The sequence below is a fragment of the Takifugu rubripes genome, chromosome 2 (assembly GCF_901000725.2).
Source record: "Takifugu rubripes chromosome 2, fTakRub1.2, whole genome shotgun sequence".
Lineage (NCBI taxonomy): Eukaryota > Metazoa > Chordata > Actinopteri > Tetraodontiformes > Tetraodontidae > Takifugu > Takifugu rubripes.
The window spans coordinates 8,198,160-8,221,279 of NC_042286.1; the positions used below are offsets into that span (position 1 = coordinate 8,198,160).

The 23,120-nt window shown below is 47.2% G+C and overlaps 1 long non-coding RNA gene across 2 annotated transcripts; it reads right to left on the reverse strand.

The window, feature by feature from the left end:
* Positions 1-189: 189 nt before the first annotated feature.
* On the reverse strand, positions 190-7,503 carry LOC105418404 (uncharacterized). 2 transcript variants are annotated; one of them, XR_965633.2, is made up of 5 exons: positions 7,086-7,503; positions 6,842-6,980; positions 4,837-5,574; positions 4,298-4,388; positions 190-433 (listed from the first exon to the last, which is right to left on the reverse strand). It is a non-coding gene; the product is annotated as an uncharacterized lncRNA (long non-coding RNA). The 2 variants fall into 2 exon arrangements; XR_003886101.1 differs by lacking the exon at positions 190-433 and adding an exon at positions 2,852-4,094.
* Positions 7,504-23,120: the final 15,617 nt, after the last annotated feature.

Here is a 23,120-nt window from a genome sequence, read left to right on the forward strand (position 1 = left end):
CACTAACACTGTGACAGCAGGTGTTAAAGGTCGTTTCTGTGATTATTTTTTAAAATCTCATTTATTCACTGCAACGTTTAGGGGAAATGGCTCCCCCTGGTGTTAGAGGTGTGTACTTCAAATTTAAAAAAGAAGTCTTGGTCTGAAAAACATCACAGGGACAAAATAATTGAAGCACAATTTTTTTTATTTTTTTTGAATCCCGTGTAAATATTGTTGCACGGCTTCTGTATTACACTTTGCCCGTTTCCATGGATACAGCAACAATAAAAGAAGACAAATTACAGAAAGCCTGTTCTGATCACAACGTTCTTTGTTCTGCTTGATTCTTGCCTTCATATTCCCGTCAGGTTCACGTGGATGTTGATCTTTTGTCGAGGTCTTCCGGGGAACGGGTCGCTCCCCCCCGTCTCGCCGCCTTTGTGTCTATTTCCTGCCAGATGCGGGATCGGGAGCATTAACGAGACAACCCTGAAAACGAAAGTGCAAACGACGCTGATGCATCATCCCCTCCCCAGCTGTTCCCTGTTTGGAAGCCTTTCAGCCAATCAGCGGGCCGGACCACAGGAAGTCGCCATCTGTGGGTATCGCGGCGACGATCGCCGAGGCTGATGTGTTATCTGGAGCGGAGGAAGTGTGATTGGAGGGGGGGGGGGGGGCGTAAACGAGGTGGACAAAAGAGCCGAACCGCGGGGAAAAACAGGAAGCAGCGAGCCGGGCTCCGTCTCCGAGAGCCACGGGGCCAGAGCACCTGCTCAGACAGAGCGGGACGTGGTGGCGCCGCCAGCTCCTCCTCCTGGTACCGAGAGGAAGAAGGACAGAGGTGTGGCCCAGATTCAGAAGTGTTCTGCTCTGTTTAGTGAAGACCTCTCTGCACCCTCCCAGACATGTGGTACTCTCGGGGTGTAGAAACGTAAAAACATCTGTCTTCCATCAGCTTATTGCCAGGTGAACCTCGAGGAAGGTCTGGAAGCCCTAAACATATTTAAGTAGTTGTGATGTGTCCATCATAACGGCTTCATAAAGAGTCGAACCTCTGACCATGATTTTGCTCCACCGGGGAGCATCAGCACCTAGAAGAGCCTGCACATTCATTATTCCTTCATCACCTAAAGTCTTAATTAAGAGGCAGCTTCCTGCCAGCAAGAGTTGCCTTCCACCAAACAGGGGGGCTTAGGTGACGTTGACCAGATTGCCAGGAGGGGGAACTAGAGAGCTGTTACAGAATCACAGCCTTGCTCAGAGGATGAAGATAGGGGTCAAAGGTCAATCTGAGATATTTGCAACCACATTTCAAAGCATTAGCCAACAGATCAGGTGTAACTGAGGGCAAACGTAATCAAATATCCACCACAGAACGTCTTCATCACAGCGGTATGAAGCATCTTTCTCCCTGATGACCAGCGCTCGCCCCCCAAGGAAGGACTCAAGTAAACATGAATCGACATCTAAAGCTGAGAGGTCCCCTCTCGACGGGGGTGAAGGGTTAATAACAGGCCTGAGCGTGTGCTTGTACGTGCACGCACAGTACGCAGGGCTTTAATTGTGACTGGGGGCCATTGTTGATCGGCCGATGACTGACAGGAAATGACAGAGGCCCACCCCCCGTCCATTTAATCCCAGCGTGTAACGGCGCTGCACGGCGTCCCCGAAGCCTCTGACACCTATTAGCTCTCATTAGCTTCCCGCGGTTCTGCGAGGCAGCACAGCGGCCTGTCAGATCTGCAACAAAGCCATGTACAGTATTTGTTGATCTTGTTCCACTTGACTTGAAAGGACCGGGCCGAGCACCGGGTTCCTCACCCGACACTGACGCATCTGGGGGATCTCCGGTACCAAAGCTCAGCATGAAAGAAACCGACATTATGAGACTTGAGATGCTTTGAAAACTAGATGAAAGATGAAAAGAAGAGTCTGACGGACGATCGTCTCCAGCGCCCCCTGGTGGCCGTTTAGATGTTTCGCTACAGTCCAACAAAAGACGCTAGAGTTGGAAGGGTGGTTGAAGTAGCTGGCGTTTCAAGTTATTCACACAGATAAAAATCAGAGAAGAGTTGCCAAGCATCAAATTTCCCCCGAGATGGGGTGACAGGTCGTGACTGACGGATCTGAGCAGCTTTAAATGAAGCAACCAGGCAAAAGGAGCCAGCTAAGTGAATATTCAGGCCCAAAACTAGAAGATTCCTTGAGTTTTACTTATCTTTAGTATGAAGGGAAAGAAAAACCAAACAGGTCTACAACAGCTCTCCGCTTGCCACCTGTCTCATTCCTCCCTTCTCGCCTTGATTTTATCTGGGAGAAGTTAGCCTGGAGTCATTCACCTGAGCCTCCTCACCTGGCCCCCCCCGACGAAGCCTGTTGGGACGGCGCGTCTGTCTGTTAAAGATAGCTGCTGCGCAGGAGCGCTGGGGAGGGGAGCAGACTCTGTTCTCTGTCATGGCGAGGTGCGAGAACAGCGAGATCCTGAGGGGTTTTGGGTTGGAGGAGAGAAAACATCATCCAAAACAAACGAGGCGGCGTTGATGCCAGGTGGAGAGCCGAAGGTTGAAAAGGATTCAGCTCGCTTCAGCACAACAGATTCCACTTCAACGCGTTCTCTTTCTTGTTTAGGATGTCAAAGATCAAATCAAAGCAAAACAACGCCTTTGATGTTCATCCAGGGTTCAAAGAGATATTTTGTGGGAGAGAATTGGATGGATTTTTCAGCACATTCTCATGTTTTTCCTGGCTGTGGGTGTGTGTTTGGATGGGGAGGGTTGAGACCATCAGCCAGCAGGGATGACGGACGGTACAGGGCTGCTACCATCAAGACAGCTTCCAGCCATGCACCTGTTCCTTCATCTCTCTCTCTTTCTCTCTCTGTCACACACACACACACACTAACCAGTCAGTCAGTCTCCCCTTCTGACTTTCCTCTAATCAAAGACTCACTGAGGTTCTACAGCTTAAGATGCAGCCATATTGAAACGCAGATGTGCCCCCACAGCTAGTCCCTGTGTTTTCCACTTAAATCATCATTCCCATCAACCAGCATCCTCAGCGATCCCGCCGGTCCCGCCTCCCACCTGTACATCAGCTCCTTAGCGCTGCCTTCAATATCGCCTGAGCGTAGAGTCGTTTCCAGCGCGCTCCTCCGGCGTGCCCTCTGTCAACAGCAAACTTTGTGAAAAGCGAGCTTAACAGGCCGTGAAAGGGCGGCACAGATGGCTACATCCTGGGTGGTAATTATCAACCACTTCCACCCGACACATGCACGGAAAAAAGGAAACAAGCGAAGGTGCTGCCTCCAGGTCAACCGACGCCGCAGACGCGTCGCTGCGATCTCTGGCAGGGGGCTCGACAGTAACTGACACGGAGGAAAAGGGCCTTCTGGAGTCGAGACAGCCCGCCGACGGGGTCAGAGGTCAAGTGCAGCAACAAGAGGAGGATTTCTGGCTCGAGCGCACATCAGCTCAAGCGGAGGTCTTCATTAAAGCCCAATTCCAGTTCGCAAGAAAACGTTTGTTTTGGTTTTTTCACTAATAAAAGATGATTTAACTGAATGTCACATCTTGTTCAACGGAAGTTTTTTATTAAAGCTTTTTAATTGCTACACAAGTGGGTTCACTCCAACGGCGCCCACAATAGACAGGCAATAAAAGCCAATTAGTCGGGAGCGACACCGGCGGCGCTAGGTGTTGCTAATGGCTGAGTTTATGTTCGCGCCACAAATAAATGGTTTTTTTTGAAGAGCTTAACCATTTGTTTAGCTGCAGATCTATTAAAATAGAAGGTGACAGCTAATTTCAATCCTCTTTAATTTGGGGCAAATTGAATACGCTACAAGGTGATCGGCGGAACCCCCCACTCCCCGCCCGCCTCATGCAAAAATATGTAAATGCTGCTGGTATTAGAATCTTTGTCTGGTTGTCATTCTCACATGGGGCACATCAAAGCCATATGACCTGATTCTGCACCTGCTGTTTAATTAAATTTACAAGACAGACACAGTCTCCACTCCCGGTGATGTACAAATCTGGCGTTATTACCCCGGCACCGTAATTTACAAGGCAATTTACTGCTGGGCGGTAATGGTGCCTGCCAAAGTGCTCCCTCTGAAAAGATACACAAACGCACGACAACAAGTTATCCCTCCTGAAGACGGCAGCGAGAATGCCAAGACCGTTCATGAAAATGTAACTACAGCAGTCGAGATGGCGGCGCCGAGGCCAGCGAGGCGACTATGGGTGGTTCTGAGGATCAGTCAACAGGATCATCACTAGACAGCTGAAATAAATGAATGTGTATAAGTACATACCTGACTGGAGTACAGCCTGCCTTCCTGTAGGAGGCGTGGCCTGATGGGGGTCATCTTCAGTGGGCGGAGCCTGATGAGTCACCTGCAGGAGCTGCAATTAGATTGTATGTGAATATTTTCAGGCCAGTTTTTGTGAGAGAATACGTACTGTCGTCCTTTAAAGCGGGTCAGATTATTGCTAAATGTCGCACAGTTTGTTCGACAGTGTTGACAGTGTCTAGAGGCTGAGGACAGATTTCTAAAGCTGCTTGTTCATCCTAAAACCACTCTGGATGAATTCTGTTGACTTCCAGAGGCCACAAGTGTCAAACTTCTGCTTTACTGGCAAATCTTTACCCATACAAGACATGCAGAGGAGTGGAACTGTTACTCTCAAACACTAAACATCAGTATCTTTGCTAAAAATCCTTGTTAAAATAAGGGTTTGCAAATAAGTTAAGTGTAAAAAGTCAGTATATTTATTTATAAATATTTTTAAAAATGTATCTGTATTATCTATGTATTTAACGTTCGTATGTCTTTTTTAATGAGGAACTTACCGAAATAAAGCTTGATATATATAATATCTAGCCTTTTATTTTACGATTATCCAAAGGTTTAGCCTTTATAAACCATCCCTGTCCAGAAAGCTCCGGTCTCACATGCTGCTGTTATAATATTCTTTTACGTTTTTCACTTATTCTATATATATTATTATTCTATATTCTATGAAAAGCTACTTGTTGTCTCTCATTTCCAGAAAGTCTGTGCGTCTTCTTTGTTGTATTTGTTTTTAAGGGCCGTATCAATCAGCGTTATGGACATCAGTGACCCCTAGCGGTGGATATGATGCACTACACTCACTGGCACCGCTCACATACTGTAAGAGATTTGGCTTCTGGGCTTGAAAACTGTTGTAGTAAGAATGAAAACTTTACCAGCTGAATTAATATGGTTGACGGGATGTCTCATGCTTGAATTAGTGTGTCCATATAACACTAAAGATTTAACTTTATTTCCGAAAGGTTTGGTCGTACACAGTTCAATGGATTTAATACCAGCTGTGTGTATGTGTGTGGAAGATGCGAGTGCATCTCGACTGGTGGTTGCATGTGAATCATGTGAATGTGAGACATGCCCCTAGCTGCATCTGAGTGTGCATCTCAGGCAATCCATAATAGATGATGAAATTTGGCAAGCCGACCAGCCTTATGGTCCTTTCCTCCTCCTGCAGCTGCTTGTTTTCCCAGAACTCATCTGTGCTGCTGACCAAGAGTTGTGTGCATATGTGTGTATATCTGAGGCAGAGAGAGAGAGGCAGAGAGGGAGAGAGAGACAGAGAAAGAAAGGGAGAGAGAGAGAGACCGTGTCCGTATGTCACTGTCTTTGCCCACAAGCACTCCACCAGCATCTTTCCATTCCTCAATATGTCAGACTTGAATATGAAAACAGAAAACTTTTTCATCACTCAGCCACCATGTGCACATATGGCCACAAAGCTGAGGGCAAACATTTGAAGTTAAGTGGAAAGGCCAGAAATCAGCAACAAAGCACACAAAAGAGACTATAATTCCAAGGCCACCAGTACAATAATACATTCGCTTTAGCAGATTTGATATGACTGTGACTATGTTGCTAAATAAACTTCACAGAGCTGTGATCAATGGTCTCTAAAACAGCTCAATAACCTTCAGAGTGAGAAGTGGACCTGCCTGGTCCACAGTGGCTGCAGCTAGCAGCCTGCCATCGAACCGATATGGATCTTAATTATATGATGCTAACCATTGGCTGTGGACACTACTCTCCATGAGTCTGATGGCCAAACCAACCTGCTGGGTGGGAACGGGAGCAAACAAATTTATCACGATTACTCTCCGTTTGCACGTGCCGATGTGTCATATAGCAACACTTTAGTCATCCCTGTAGGAGCCTAGAGTTTGGGCTAAATAAAGGCTGTTACATGCTCCAAGAACCAAGAATGTTTGTTCTTTCTTTTGGTCTGGGGCCTTTGCAGCATGTAGCTTGTGCACAATTCCAGCCGAACCTTTTGTTGTCTGAGAGCAATTGTTTGAGTGGTCAGAAATTTGAAGTGGGTGTGGCTAATGCAGTAAAACAGAGCAAAGTTGACTGGCGTGAACACTGGATAGCCAAGAAGAAATCGTAAAACTTCAAATAATCCTATTAAAGACAGCTGAAGAAGGTGACGCGGGGGGAGGGGCCTAACGCAGGAGTTCGATGTGACGTAAGGAGAAATATGCTGACTTTGCTCTTGTTCTCACAACCTTGAGAGAATGACCAAGCTTCTCTGTTCTTGGAACCACAATGATCCTAATTTTCCTCATTTTTTCCCCTGCTACACCTATAATCAAAATCCTAAATCCTAACTTTCCTCACAGTGGACTCACTCCTGTGAGAGGCCCTGTTGCCTTGGTGAAACACTCCATGCTCCCTAATGGATGAGACAGATCAAGACTTCCTGAGAACACACATTCCTACTGCACTTTTTGACACATTATCAGCTTTTCCAAGGCTTTTGGCAAACACACTAGTTTCAAAGTCACTGACCCAGAAAGTTTGAAGTTCCTCCCTGCAAACAGTGGTGAGCATTCTGCCATGATTGATGGGAAAGGCCTGGCTGGTTGCATAGGATGCCAGTGTGCTGGCTGTACAGCAGCTGTTTCCACCAGCTCGAGGATAGCAGAGACTGGGAAAAAAAAAGAGTGAGGGGGGATGAAAGAGAGAACGAGAGAGGTCGAATGGGAAGCAAAGAGAGGGCATGAGGAGAGAGGAGAGAAGAAGCCAAGTCTACCTTTCTTCTGCCCTTCAGGCAGACCAGGTGTCTGTAGCTTCGTGCTGAGTCGTACCACACAACCTGGCACGGCGGATCCAGAACAGGTTCTCCTCATCGTTCTCTCCTTCCCCAAGGATGGCCACAATTAACACATAGCACCCGGTGCAAGGCGCACGGAAAACATGCCGAAAATGACAACGCCGCGAGCCGCAGCACATGGAGAGTGAAACAAAAAGAGAGTGTGGGAGCCAGAGAGGCACACCGGAGGGCTGGTTTTATAAAGGTGCAGGTGCAGGATTTGAGTGACTGCCAGGCTGCAATCTCCTTTTGGTTCCATATTAACGCTGTCAGCTTTTTACCTCCGCTCTCCTCCCCTCACCTGCGCTGCTCCTCACTTCTGTGGATTTGCTGTTTTTCAAGTGCTCGCCTCACGCCCGAGAGAAGTGGAACAAAAACCCGCAGCCTTGCAGCCATCCTTTTATCAAACTCTTAGATTTGTTTTGCAAAGTTCAGCCATGAAACAAACGCCAGAAAAATCCGCCCGCAGCCTGCTTATTGGCCCGTTTACATGGCCACAGAACACGGCTTACAAGCTGCAGTCCATTTTTCGGATTTCTTTTGGATGATAGGCTCAAACTTTCCATTATTTTCAAAACATCTTGTGTGTAAGAACAAAATAAATCAGATTAATGTGCATTGGAGAGAAACATAGATGTGTTAATCTGATCTAAATTGTCTCATTTGCTCTTTAAATGATCCCTTGAATGGTCCGATAACTCCAGAAATCAGGTCACGATCAGATTTTTCATGGTCATTTTTGCACTTCCAGCAGGGCATCATGTGTGAATGCAGCCACTGTGGACAGCACGTGCCTTAATGTGACATAATTCACATGCGCGGCTGAAAAGGATGACCTTAAAGATGATTTCCAACCAGTCCGGTTTGCTCCTCAGTGATAACACGTGGGAACACGCGCGCTCACACACAAACTGGAAAGCTCTCAGATCTCAATCAGCCAGTGAAAACTCGTACCCAGCGCATCTGTCTGCCACCTCAAAAACAGCGACCTGTTAAAAATATCCTCGCTCTGGTCAAACCGTGCTGCACGCGGGCCCTCGCCTGTCCCACCGAGCACGCGGCGGCGACACCTCTGCACACGCCGCCATCTTATCTGTTTAATTAAGCTTCCGTTTTATCACACCGTTTGTTTTTTCTTCCTCCCGCAGATGTTTGCCTTCGTACTGATGGTTTATTTTTAACCGGCGAGACAGATGTCTGCTGGCGACAAAAGCAAAGTTTTGAATGCGCTGAAACTTTACCGTGAAAATCATCACACAAGCGCGTGTGGATTTGAGACTTTTCCGGATAGTAAACAAGGCACTGTTTAATTCCTGAGGGAAAATTACAAGATGGGCACTCTTCCACGGTTAAGGTTTGGCTGTCTGTTTACATGGAAACACCCTGACAGTACCTTCCTGTGCCAGATCAACAACAACAACGTGTGTATAACGGCAGATTCTACACTACTACTGTATATTTAAGTGGGATGAATGAGTGTGTACGCGAGTGTTTCTGCATTGAACAAACGTGCTGCCAACTAGTGGCCTGGCATGAAATCTAAAGTGGTTCAATGATTTGTGCAGTTTTCAAAAATGTTTCCATTTGTTATTTTTCCAGAAATGCTAACGATGGTTGGCGTATACATGTTATGCTACTATGCTACTGATGTCTAAGATGATGTCAGGAGGTCATATTTTTCAATGGAAACATGCTAATACATTTGCTGTCAGGCTGCAATGCAAATTCTCTGGGATGTTCTACACACGGCTGGTTGACCTATAGATAATTAATAACCTTATCATCAACACCTCTTTAGCTTATGGCATAGATTCTTTTTTTTTTTCATGAGTGCACAGAAATGTTTTGTGAGGCATCAGGCCAACAGAAGCGGAGCTTGGCGAGGGGGGAAAAAAGTTTCACAAACGACCAAATGTCACTAATTAGTTTGAACTCTGCATTTTTGATGAGGCCAGTTGGTGTGTTGGGGTGGTGGCGTTGGCAGGGGGCAGAGGGAAGACAGGGAATTGATGGGCTGTGCCTCAAAATGTAAATTAAACAAAAGGCGGGAGTTCACATGACAGCTTTGGAGGGGCAGGGCTGGAGCACTTCTGATTTTCTGTGTGAGAAGGAGAACAAGTGGAGCACAGAGCACCAAACATTGGCACATGGCGAACAGCTCGGAGGCAGCTGAAGCAAAATAACTTCTGTTCTAGGGAACAACAAAGGAGGAACAAACAGCGTGGCCCACAACTTTTTGGTCCTTATTATTCTGTGATTTCGTAATCTAGAGGATGGGATCTGATCTACAAACCATGGACAGCTGGTTCATTTCCACTGCCGAGCCTTGTGGGAGATGTAGTTTCTTCTCTCTACGACATATGCAAATCCCAACTGTCCCTCCCATCTCTCTCCATAATTGCCGACTTTTTCGGCAACAGAAGGAGGCCCATTTGCGCAGGGGTGTGTATATGGGTGCGTGCGAGACGGCGTGTCTGCGCGCGCAACCCTATGTTCTCGTCAGGGTCCAGCCTTATTTCAAGGGATAAATAAAAGATGCAGAGTTCTTCTGAAGGAGCCCAACAGAAGGTAGACGCAGACAGGGATTCTTCAGAGAATCTGGGCCGTGCGTGGCGTTGCATCGATTCGCCATTCGGGCATTGCGAGGTTCAAACGCACTGCATTGTGGGCCGCAGATTGTGTTGCCTGTGTGACACGCTAAAAGCCGGCCCCCCATCTGCCTGACAGATTTGCTCGGGCGGCTTCTGAAAGCTTTGGCGAAGAGAGACAGGTGGGGATGGAGAGACAAACAGGCAGAAGGAAGTGTGCCACTCATCACCTCTCAGCTGTCAACGAAGGGAAGGACGCGCCAGGGCTAACTTTTCCGGCGCCGAACAACCGGCCAACTTTGTGCTGAGCAGCCAGCTGAACTCCCGTGAAGCTCCGTGGGCAGACTGTGAGGAGCTATACCTGTCCACCAGCTCACAGGAGGAGAAGCATCACCGAGAAGAAGAAGCAGACCCGGTGATGATGCACCCTGACAGCCTGCATCAGGGTAAATTATGGTAATGGCATGCAGTCATCTGCCTGGTGCCATTTGACTCGACAAAAACACTTAAACACTCCAGCTATTCCTCTAAGTGGGAAGCAGAGAGGCCATCTTGGATGGGTGGGCCTGTGGGTATTTTGACAGGAACAGAGCAGAAGAAACCCAGTGACGCTGCAGAGACATCCCACAGTCTGTTCCACACAGAGGCAGGTGGACATGCCTCCTCAAAACCTGCCGGGCTGCAGATACGTGTCGCCCTGTATTCCATACGTGTGGAATTCAACTGCTTGGATGGCAGATTTAGTGATCTGATTCTCTTTTAAAAAATAACAATTAAACGGCATTTTCAAGTTTTACATTAGTCAAACTTGACAAACGTCATTCTGATTTTTACTGTCTCTGCAAAGACATTCATGGGCTTAGCTACCAGATTTTGATTTATTTTAAAAAAAAAAAAAAAGCATTTTCATGGCTAGATAACATTAGACATGCTTTTAGTCTGATCACATTAGGGTTCTTGAGAGACGCAGTGTAATGACGGCCCAATCAAATCTATGCTCCCATTCAAACCTGGAATCAATACCAATATGTTCTCATTATGAAATGTATCTTTTTGCAGTGGTAAGCAGCTGCTCTCCCGCTGCCAACGTCCCTCCTTCTTCTCTCTCTGTTGAAACTCTATACGTGGCTATCTGAAATAGCAGACAGACAGAATCGATACAAAGTGTGTCAGCAGCGGCTCTCCCTTTTAAAACGCCTCATATGGGGTTGGGGGGGGTGGGGGGAACCCTTCTGCTGATAAATGGCCTTCACAACTCTAACAGATCAACGTAAATTCATTGAGACAAATTTCCACATACGCTAAACGTGTATGTAAATGTCTTTGTAAGCATAAATCCAGATTATTTGGACAGGACACGCTGCAGCATCCAGAGAACCAGCCTTCCCACGTTCCGTACCTGCACATTAATCATTTCCTCCTATGCTAAGCTAAATATTGCTGCTGCACCTAATTGCAGGCCCTATCTTTCTCGTGCAGGTTGGCGGTTCATAAAAGCAACATAAACTATGGAAAGTCCATAAAAGGCCACAGACAGAATTTCAGCAAGTGGAAGAGGCAGAAAAGGGGGAGAACATTAGGCCGCAGGTGGGGCTGAGGTTAAACGTGAAGATAAATGTAATTTCTAACCCTCTGTTGGCCTATACAGCACAAACAGGGTGACGGCGCCGTGCTTATCATCGGCTGCACACGCGTCCCCACATTTCTTTCTCTCTGGTCCTGCAACAATTAGCTCCAAGATGGCAAAGAGCTTGTGAAATGTCATTCTGCCAGGTAAAATAGCTATAATATCACAAAAGCTGCAGCTGAGTCGCTCATACGGCACAGTAATGAGAGGAAGGTGAGAACCGAGGCCATAATTTCACAAAAAGAGGCAGGAGGGGGCAGAGATTTCAGCACTGAGAGGGAGAGGACTGGGAAAGCAGTCAACTGGATTTTCAATGCTATGCTAATATTTACGCTAATTTGACATTTGTTTTAGGTCTGATGATGATAAAAGGCTCCCTGTCAGATGTTCATTATCAGTGAACTGGCATTTTTACATTCTGTACGAGTTTCTTGATTGCTCATGAACAGTTCGGGAGGTTCTGTCAATATATTATTCAGTATGAATATTCAAACCAGCAGCACTACATGAACATACAAAACACTGTTTCCTTTTTTTTTAAACTTGTCACAACTGTCCTGTCTGCAGAGTCCAGATGGAAAATGAAACTCAGGACAAGCAAAGATGGCCCCTGGAGGCCTTATACCCTCACCCCCCACCCAGAACTAGAGCACTGGCTTGGCAAAGGGACCAGGTCTCCGCCCTATGCCTGCTGGGGGGGCTTCAATACCCACAATCCCTCCTCCCATCTACCCCTTCCCTCCTGCAGTGGATGGTGCCCAAATGCCAGCACGTCCCACCTGGGCTTACCCAAGCCTGTCCTTACTGTGGTGGTGGGGGGGTTATGGAGAGCACTCACCCTTGACGGTAACACTGTGGTCCAAGGACTGGCTGAGGTTCAGATAATTCTGTTAATCATGCACAGTGGCAAACAAGTACCCAGAACAAAGGGGATCCAACAGACCAGAAATGGTCCTACATCTCCAACCACTGTGCTCGTTCAGTAATTAGCACTTTCATTTGGTCTAACGTTTCTCCTTGGAGACTTTTGTTGGGTTTTTAACACAAGTCAAAGCACAGATCCCAATCCTTGTTATCCACTGTGGAAATATTACAGTTCTAAGGTTTTAACTTGTACTAAACTCGCATTAAACCGATCTATTTCATGAGCTAGCATGTAAATTGGGTACTGAATTTTGCGTATAAAGTCATCTCTGACTCACTGCCTTGCTGCCAGGCTGTTGTATCCAATCGTTGCTGCTAGCTAGCTGCTCAGATGCTGTCAAATTGAGTGGCAACCTCCTCGGCTCGCTTACATCTGGGGTGTGAGGGGTATGTGTCACAAACAGTCTCCTGTTCCAGAAATCCACTCTGTTTATCACCTGCTGCTATTCATATTCATGTCACTATGCCTCTCTGGCCTGAGAGAAGATTCAGTTGGTTCACTGACCAGCTGCCTTTTGGGTAGTTCTGGGTTTTCTAACTGATCTTCTGAGCTACAGTTTGCTAATTAAAATGCTTCCAGAGATGTCTGCACCACAGAGGCATTAACATATCTAACGTTAGAGAATATGTCGGCTTTCATGAATGCGGAAACTAAATGGAATTTTAAATCAAACACAAACATGTCGCTATTAAAGCCGGCTAATCATTTGATTACATTTGGAATAAATCTGAAACGGACCTCACCAACTGAAAACATAGCAACCGTAGCGTGAGAGAAAAATGAAAATTAAATACATTATTCACGTTGCACCTTCATCATTGCATTTGGCCCGTGTGCTGGGTGTGTTTGTACTAGTGTGTGTGTGTGTGTGTGTGTGTGTGTGTGTGTGTGTGTCTTATCTGTTTGGCTCTGACTTTGGCAGACATTCGCACTATGCCATGCATACAGAAACATGAAGGAATGGGCCCGGAATCAAGGTCAGGCCTGGAAAACAATGTAGGGACACTCCTAAGACCTGACTTCTGCTGAGTTTGGCAGTGTGTTGCCCATCCCCCGAGGCCACAGCCAGGAATCCCGCATCACGCCGATTTAAGGAGAGGCGGGTTTTTTTTGAAGAGACTACATGGTCTTTTGGCACTGAAGGAAGGCCTACTTTAACCCCCGGTAAATAGTTTAGCAGAATCTTCCCACAAAATCAAAACCTCACAAAAGAAGAACGGCAAAACTTGGTCACATTCGGGGAAACTGCTTCACTCGATTTTCAAAAAGACATTTGAAAGAAAACCACGCGGCACAAGAGGCCAAGGGCTAGAAATACAAAGAGATGGAAATCAGAGTGCCCCCCCCCCTCCAACACTTTTGTGCTGACCTTAAAAGGAGCTGCGCACTGTGCAAACATCTGGTCCATCAGCTGGATCCTATGCATCAGCGGGCACAGGGACACAGTGGGACAGGTTGGCGGCTGCCTTTGACAGCAACAGTTAATTTCCAACATAATCAATTTATGTGCAGCTCCATAATAACCATCTGTGTTCTGCACAAGGAGGACAGTCCTGAGGAACAGAAGAGCACGGGCTGCTCCTCCTCTCCACCAGCTACGCCAAGAGTGGAGGGGAGATGAAGGGAGCGGAGGAGATGGAAGAGACGGAGTAGGGATGTTAAGGAGACAGATGGGGGGCCAAAGGGTTAGGACAAAGAAGGCGTGATAGAGATGATGAAGAGGAGAAAAGTTTGGTCGCTGAACTACAACCTGGGGAAAGGAGGAGGCAGGATTACAATCGTGTGACGCACGTGGGCGTCTCGAGCCTCCCCCGCTGTAGAGCCAGTTGTTCTACAAGGTTAGTTTCTTTGGCACTTCGAGCTCACCGTATCCCCAGATCCACCTCCGATGTCAAAACGTGCCGGGCCGGGTGTCACTCAGACGATTACCGAATCACCTCGGTGAGCCAATTACACCCCGAGCTGTCAAGGGCAATAGCGAACGGCGCCTCGAACGCAGACACCCACAGCTTGGCTACTGGGGGACAAAACATGAAAACAGACTGAAGCTCGGTCGACCCCTTCACCCCTGCTACATGCAATTTTCACAAGAGTAATCAGCATAATGCGCCAACCAGCACACATGACGTCTGAGCTGCTTTGAGGAAACTTTCGTTCGAAAGTGAGAACTGTGCTTTAAAACGGATCCTTTTTTCAACTGCGTGGTTGAACAGTGAACGTTGGAGCTCCACGTGTGACGGTTCAGATGCTTTAAATGTCACTTTGGCCTGAATGTAACAAGGAGCGTCGCTCAAACATCACAAGCCAACTGGCTTTGAGCTCACCTTCCTGCGAGGACCTCAGGTGTGTGATCTTGCTGGGAAATATATTTTTGCTGGATCCAATTTACTGGTGGACCTCAATATAGTCCATAACCTATCATGCATTATACATTCGCTGTGTGGATGTCCATGTGTCCCTGTACATCCTCTGCCGCCCTAATTGACATGCAGCAGGGCCCAGCAGCTGTGAGGCTTTCCTTGTGTGTGTGTGTGTGTGTGTGTGTGTGTGTGTGTGTGTGTGTGTGTGTGTGTGTGTGTGTGTGTATCTAAAGCTCTCAGTAAAGCCCTTGCATCCTCTGGGCCACCTGGACATAATAGCCCTCAGCTGCCATCATCACAACCAATGCAAGAAGCAGCGCGAGCCGAGCAACACACACTTGGGCCCACGTTGCTCATAATCATGCGTGCACGTAAATTGAATTTTTAGATGAGCAAATATAACAAAATTGCAATCACAAAAATGCATTTCAATATTAAATTAACAAATCGGAAAAACAATTTGACATAAGAGTGAAAGGCCTGCACACTGAGCCTTGATTATATATATATATATATATATATATATATTTAATATATATATTTCCCTCCCGCCTTTATCAGAAGCCTTTGATTCTGTCCTGCTTCTCAATTCTTCATGGAACTCCAGCATTTCAAAGAGTTCTTCCTCGCTCCCCTCCTCTTTCCCGAGCGGAGTGTTGGCCAAGTCTAGGAGAGGGACTGCCCATCAGAGGTTGGCTGCTATCAGCAGGGGGCCTCATGTCTCCAATTCAGGTCAGCCTTGGCTACAGACAGGGACTTTAAAGCGAGCCACGACGCATCCTGTGATCCCAGTAAGCACGCTTGTTAGTGGAATTGATAACGGACCCATACACCTGGGTCCTCTGAAGTTGGCATGGCATTTTAAAGGGGAAGACGGGGAGCCAGGGCGGCCAGATACCATGCGCAAACGTGCTGAACCGAAGAAGGGAGGGATGGGGGGGGGGGAAAGGTCTTTTTGGCATGTGACGAAACAGAATACGTTTCGGGGAGCGACCTAGAACATTGTGGAATTATGTACAAATACAGGGCATATGGCATGGAATCATTGGAAGAATCCTAAATGCGTTTTGGCTCCATCATGGTAGCGCCTTTTCCGACAAAGTTTGAGTTATATTTACGTCATTATGAGAGTCCTGCGTGGGGCATTTTCTCTGACATGATGAAACCCAAACCTTTGTGTCTCCCTCTCAGCTATCACGGATGCAAGCGGCGCACTCAGATGCCACATTTATGATAATCAGAGTATAATTCATTTATCGGCTCTACCTTTGCCATGTGTTGACCCCACGGCCATGTTGCCAGCTCACATCTGGCTGTGTGGTGCGGCGGCTCAGTCCTGGATGGGATTTGCCCCTGGTGATGGGGCATCTGGGAGACCAGATGAAGCAGAGGCTTGATGAGTGCTTTGTCTATTATGGATATGGGGGCTTTATTGAGACATTGACAGCTGCGCATTGACAGTCTCCTGAGCAGGAGGCCTAGTTCGGCAGTGGTGCTTTTTTTCCTGTTGCCTGGCGAGCGAAAGCAGAGCTCCGATAGAGGAATGGGTGCGTTTTAACCTTTCAGGAAAATTCATAATTGATGAGAAATCTGTGGCGATAAGCCTCCACATCCAGTAGGACCAGGATACTACGATAAAAGATCTGCCAAAAAAGATGACGTACATGCGTGAATCTGCCATTGTGCCGTCAGCAGTAAGGTGGATGGAGGGTCGGGAGGATGAACGGAATCATAGTTGCGACCTACGGACCCGGCAAGCCGAGCCCATGTTCTCCAACCTTGCCTCCTGCTCGCCATTTGTGAAGGATTTGGGGATTTCATAATTTCCTGTTCTTTCTGAAAGGGGGATGGCAGCACCTGGTCCACACAGCTGTACTTCATTTAGAGAGCAATTTGAAAAGAGCGAGGGGGAGAGGAGAGGAGCGGAGCAGCCTTGTCATTAAGGGCTCCAGAATGGCCTCCGTTTGTTAGACACATGGCACAGAGTTAATGCCGCTGAATAGGGAATAGGCGCTGTTGATGCTGTCACAAATTTCTCATAAGTGCCACGACATCTGAAAAAGCCACTCCAACTGCAGGGGGGTGAAATTCAAATTTTTTTCCTTACCAAAGAAGGTTTTTTTCGGTAGGTAATTGACAGCTGGGGCTGCGATGCGTGCGTGAGTTTCTGCGTGTCGAGATGGATCTTCTATTTGTATATCATTTCATCTCTGACGCACCTTGAAGTCGGTGGCCCGTCTGCGTCGGAGTTGGTACCGGTGAGTTGATGGTGACAATAATAAGCAGATTGTTGGTAAACTGAGGCGATGCGGAGGTTTGTGCGGGATGCACAGCTGCCTCGCCTCTCCAGAGTTGATCTAATTGATTTTGACGTGCACATGTGCAGGGGAGAAAAAAGAAACGTGGTGAGGCGGGATCAAAGGAAAACGCTTTATTGCCACATCACAGGCCCCCGCTGCATTTTGAATTCTACCAATCTGTCCAAACAGTCAGATAAAATCCTGTGATGAAGAGATGCACTCCTCTCCTGTTCCCTTGCCCCCCTTAATCTCTACCTCTCTCCGCCCCTCCTACTTCCTTTGCTTTAGCGTACGTCTCAAGTGGCGCTAAGTGATGCAAGAGTCGTGATGCGGTATGAAAACAGCCATCCACAAAAGGAGAAACCAACTTCCACAACTACTTGTCACGGTCTTGACAGATGTTGAGAACCTCAAACAGGAGGAAGCAAATTTATATTTAGCGACTCCGGCAGAGGAGCCGCTGCAACACTTTTAATCTCAACAACAGGAGCATGTTTATCACCTTTTTTGCTGTCTTTCTATGAAAAGAGGAACGGCTCAACACCAAAGCTAAATTTGTGCATAAAGAGGAGCTAGTAATAAGATTTTAGGAAAGTAGCTAGGTAAGATATGTCTCAAAGCACCTTAAACTCAACTAAATGCTTCAGATTTTTACCACAACACATTTAATGTGCACATGAGGAGCACAACTAACAGAGAAACACGGAGCGGCAGCACGCAGCTGTCCTGTTCGGTAGTTAGCCATCTTAAATCCTCAGTGGGTGTTGGGCTGCTGCTCTGCGCTCGCTGTTAATGGGATGTTAGCGTGCGAGTGTGCGCCTGGGTCTGTGGGTACCACTTAATAAAGCGGTCGCAGCTGAATGGAGCACGCTGGGCGAAAAATGAGGGGTACAGTGGCATGCAGAGGTATGTGCATGTGTGTTTCCTCGCGTTTACTACACGCTGAGTACCAAAATACTCATACTACGAGCAAAACGAAGACATTTTTGTAATTAAAGGACATTTTGGCTGGTCCCAACAACTTGATTGTTTGAGGGTTAAGATATGGATTAGGTTAAATTGTGTTAAGGTTGGGGAGTTACAGTAAATGGGATGTTAGGAGCTGGGAAATGCATTATGTCTATGAAATGTGGTAGCACAAAGACAGAAATGTGAGGGTGTGTGTGTGTGTGTGTATACTGCTGGGATACACAAATTGGTCAGAAGGTAACAAGGAAACAATCATTGGTCCATTCATCCTCTCTTCACCCATCACTCAGGTTGTCATGACAGCAGGTAAAATGGCCACGAAGCATCCTTTGCAACCAACCTGAGACGTAAGGTACTAGAAGGAGCTCTGCAGATTTTCGAGTGTGCCTTTGGCAGGACAGGGGTTGTAATGGTGGCAGTGGGTGATTTTGAGGGTGGAGGGGGTCAGGGAGTTGTTGGGGAGGGAAAGTGGGGGTTGGCTGCTCTCCTCCCTCCTGTCAGCCCCCTCTCTCAGCCAGGCGGGCAGGCTGCGTTGGGCAGCCCAGCTCCTCGGTAGCAGATGCGAGCCCTCATGTCAGAGGCAGGCAGTGGCCCGACGGAGTGCCGCTCGTGCTCATACCTCATTGAGCCATCTCCCTTAGCAGATGGCGCGCTGCTGCGGGCGCTTCTCTCCCCGATAATTACCAGGCCTCGCCACAGATGGAAATGTCAGTCAGCCTCACAGGTCCCGGTTCCTGCCACTGCCTCCGTCCACGGCCCCTCTACCTAGGCCTGGCGCTGCCAACACTCACCATGTGTTCTGTGACTGCTGACTAGGCAGGCAACAAAAGAGGAATCCGCCCCCATGAATATTCATGCGGGGACGTTAGGTGGTTAGCTGTAGACCACACTGGGCACCGGCGAACAGTTGGCCAGGTGCAGGTTGTGACACCCATTCTGGTGTTTTTGTCTTTTACTCCGTCACCATCTTATTTCTCCGCAGACTTCACCGAGGCGCCGGCGAATCGATCTCATCCAGAAGACAGAACGGCAGAAATCACATCTGCATCTTTGTAAAGTTGTGGAATGACATATTTAGAAGATTAGGATAACTGTGTTTGCAAAATGGATTAATTCTAGCAGATGCCAGGACTAACCCCCACTTATCTGTGATAAGGTGACCAGATGTCTCCGCTTGGCAAAGGGAGTACTCTCTGAGTTTTATTACACGGCGCCAAAGCATCCCCCGAGAAATCTCCCCGCGCATTCACAGATAATCTACCTTCGCAGAGAACAAGGCGACAGGGTTTTGCTTCTTTGTGTGTCTGTCCATGTAAGGTTCTAAAAAGCTCAAGAAGATTAAATCCATGAAAATACCTTTGTGCCTATGTGCCAACAAGGCAAGGAAAGGCTTATTGGAAATAGAATCTTATAATGTCTCCCAACAGGAAACAGGAAGAAGAAGAAAAAAATCTCCCTTTTACTAAAGGGCTTTTAGGAGGAATTATTTTGTCAAAATGTTAATTTTGAAGACACTTTTTCTTTGCTTGTAATACTATGAAACCAAAATACCCTGTAAAACAAAAAGGAGCCACAGCTCTTAATGATGGATGCTAAAATTCCTCAATCGTTAATTAGAGGCGATGTTTACAACCGTGTGTCATTTCAAGCACCGAGATGCATGCGGCTAGTACCAAGGGTGCAGTGTGTTGTCGCGGTCTGTTGTGTGTGTTGCTTTCTGCAGGTCACAGAAGCCCACAGCAATAAACAGTTGCAGCGGTTAGCAGGAGAGAGATGAGTCACCACGAGGGTGCCTGGAAGTAGACGTGGGCCGCATTCGTCTTGCTGTGTGCAGAGCACCAGTGGTGACAGCCTGGAGTCCCAGCCACACGTGCAGGTGGTGGGGAGGCCATGCAGCTGCAGAGTCATGCACGAAGTCATGCAAGAAGTCATGCAAGAGTCATGCAAGAATAAAACACAAATAAAAGGTCGTCTCTTTCAGTTTTGTTATGCCTTCTGGTCTGTTCGCTGCCAATAACTTAGGTAATTCAGTAATGACAGATGATATTGTTGAGTTTATGGTAGTAAGGGAGCTAGAATTCAGCAATAGCAATAGAAATTTTGGTTCACACGAAGATTGTGAGTTTTTGTACTGAAATAACAGCGTCTCTTCCTGTTGCCTTGAGCGGCCAACAAATCCTGAAACGTTGTGGAACGATTGACCTCGGTCTAACCTCTGAGGACAGACCAACTTTTGATGAGTTACACTTGGGCGGAAGAATCAGTTTCATGGTGGGGATTAACCCAACCCAGCACCCGAGTCCTGAGCTGTTGAGCTCTTGTCAGACAGACGGACAGACACGTGATAACATGTGATGCAACACAAAGCAATGCATTCAGTCTAATGGACCACACTTAATGGAAGGATCCAGCCGTCTACAAGGCTAATGCTAAGCCAATGGCCCCATTAGCTTATATTCAGGTTTACGTGGCTGTGAAACAAGACAATCGCATAGCGGTGAAAAATGAAATGAATCTAAATGTTAATCTAATTAAAACAGGCATAAAGACATCCAGTTCAGTCATCGGCCCACAGGTTTGATTATTCAGTTTTAGGGCCACTTAAGAGGCCTTTGTCAAACCCAGGGTGCGAGAGCTCAATATAACCTCTGATCATGATTAAAAGTGGTCAAATGAGACTCAAGATGTCACACCTTTGTGTCGGACAGATGCAGTTCAACAGAATGGCATCAGTCTCCCTCTGGTTTTTCTTTCTTCTTTTTGTCTTGGCCTGACAAAGCTGGCCCCTCATTTCCATTCTGCCCATTATGCAGATGAGGATGGATCACATGTCGGTTGGAGATGAGTAAAGCAAGTGCAGAGGCCAGTTCTCCTTTAGGACCAAGTGGAAATTTGCACTTAAAAGCCATTTTGTGCGCTAAAACAATGGCCCAGGTGCTGCGCCCTTGACCAAGGGCTTCGTCGTCTCCTGTGAGGCAGAAAGTTGGTGTCACACCTGCTCCGGCTAATTTCTGTTCGCTACCGGCCGGTCTCATTCAGGTTATAGTCATAGACAGTGCAGATGATGCTGTCAAAATCAAGATTTCTCTCCTTTCTTACCCTCTCCTCCTAACTGAACATCTTGATAAATGTCCTGTCATACAGCTCCTGCGATACGAGTGAGACTGTTTGTAGCTGCACACGAAAAAGGGCCGTGTTTGAATAATAGGAGAGGCCATATGGTATTTGTTCACTGCGGAAGATTTTTGTTCCTGTTTGTCTATGGACAAAGCTCAGATCAGAGAGATTAGCACTTATCACACAAAGCAGTCAATCAGCAGACTACGTCAAAGGCTTATCACACAATACTGACGTTTGGCTCCCGACCAGAGAAGAAATCACCCATCTGAGGATCTCTGCATCGAAACCATCTGATGTTTAACTCATGATGTGAACGCACACAGCAGAGCCTTTGTCCTGGCGTTTAAACAGAGACCCTTTCAATGTCACATTAGCCGCGTGCTAGGCAAACGTCCCATTAACGCCTCGAATTATCGGACCCCTGTGACTCACATGGAGGTGGTGTGGAGTACCAGGACACCCCAACCCAGCAGACATTTAAAATGTGGGTTTGTCAGCCTGGTTAAGTAAGTAAATAACACAAATATGATTCCAGGATGTCACCTCTTGCTCAAACTACCCTGACTATCTCCAAAGTTTATGAACGCACACCACACTAAAGGTCGTGCGTTGTGCGTGTGAGCGGACAAACGGGGCGAAAACTCCTGATCTGATTCTCTGGAGATCCCCAGGATTATATACGGGAGCGATAACAAGGCTACCCACATCACCAAGGAACCTGTGCAACCCCGGCTGGAAGATAAGGTCCAGAAAGCTTCCGTGAGATAACCAGTGTGTAATTTTGCACTTTTTTTTTTTTATCTAGCAAATATACAACCAGCCTCCACCTGTGATAAAGCGAGAAATACATTTTTCCTCCATGTGGCAGCGGCTCCCTGCTCAGATACGATATTCTTCCTTTTCCATGTCACAGATCATGCCGTTCAATCCCTGTCTCAATGCTAAAGTTTCTCCAGCTGTCAGCGGCTGATTTGTGGCTCCAACAGCTGTGGCCCCAGCTCGCCTGTCGAGATTAATGAGACTGGATGATTAGAATCATTTCAGATTTGCTGTTTGAGAGGCTGCATCTGGAGAAAAGGCCACATCACTTTACAGTGACCATATCGCCAAAAGTTTTTCCTTTTAACTTCTGAAATACAACGGAAGAAACAACATTTCATTGGTGCAGTTAAAGATGGAGATTTCTCCAGTCTCTCAGTCTTTAAACAGAGCCAGAAAATTATTGTATAGCATCGAGTTAAAAGTCCCCTTTGGTCTTTGAGCATAATTATAATTTTGCCGTATTTAGATAAGATTAGAGGGAACAATGGATGTAGGAACATTTCTTTAAATGACTTTTCATAAAGCTTCTTATGATGAAAGTGTCCCATTATCAACAGGCATCAAACTATGCAATTAACATTGAGGGCAGATAACGAATAAATGGCCTGCGAGGGCCAGAGCAGGAACTGCTCTTGGATGCTACGTGCATTAGCATTAGCTTTGTGCTCACATAGAACTTGTTTCTGTTCAAATATATCACGAATTCTTCTTTTTTTTTATGTCTGCACTGCAGCAGAGGCCCTCCTGCAAGCAGGGACTTGCCCGCAGAGCAGGAAAAGAAGTGCAGAGGAGTTCAGAGTGGGCGTGCGTGAGTCAACGAGTGAGAGAAAGTAAGAGTTGGGTGACCTTGTTACTAGTTGGGTTGAGTTGGACAGGCTGGTAGGAGGTTGCTGTCTACAGGGAGTAACAGACAGATGCTCGCTCTTCTCCCTGGGCAAAACATCTCGCCTGGTACAGGCAGCACACAATCTGGCCGGGCAGCTGTAACCCTAATGATCACTGGTGGCGCTGCACCTGACCCACCGACCAACCGGCCGGCGCCGCGCTCGCCGGGCCCTCCCCCTTTTCCCTCTCTTTCTGCTCCCCGACCCCCTTTCTCCTCTTTGACCTCCAACTCTGAGCAGAAAGACAAAGGGGAGAAGGTGTGGGGAGTGTGTGTCTGTCTGTGTGTGTCTGGGGGGGGGGGGGGGCAGGTATAGAGTTGAGCCAGATTGACGCGTGTTTGCATGGGGGGGGGGGGGGGGGGGGGGGTGGGTTGGATTTA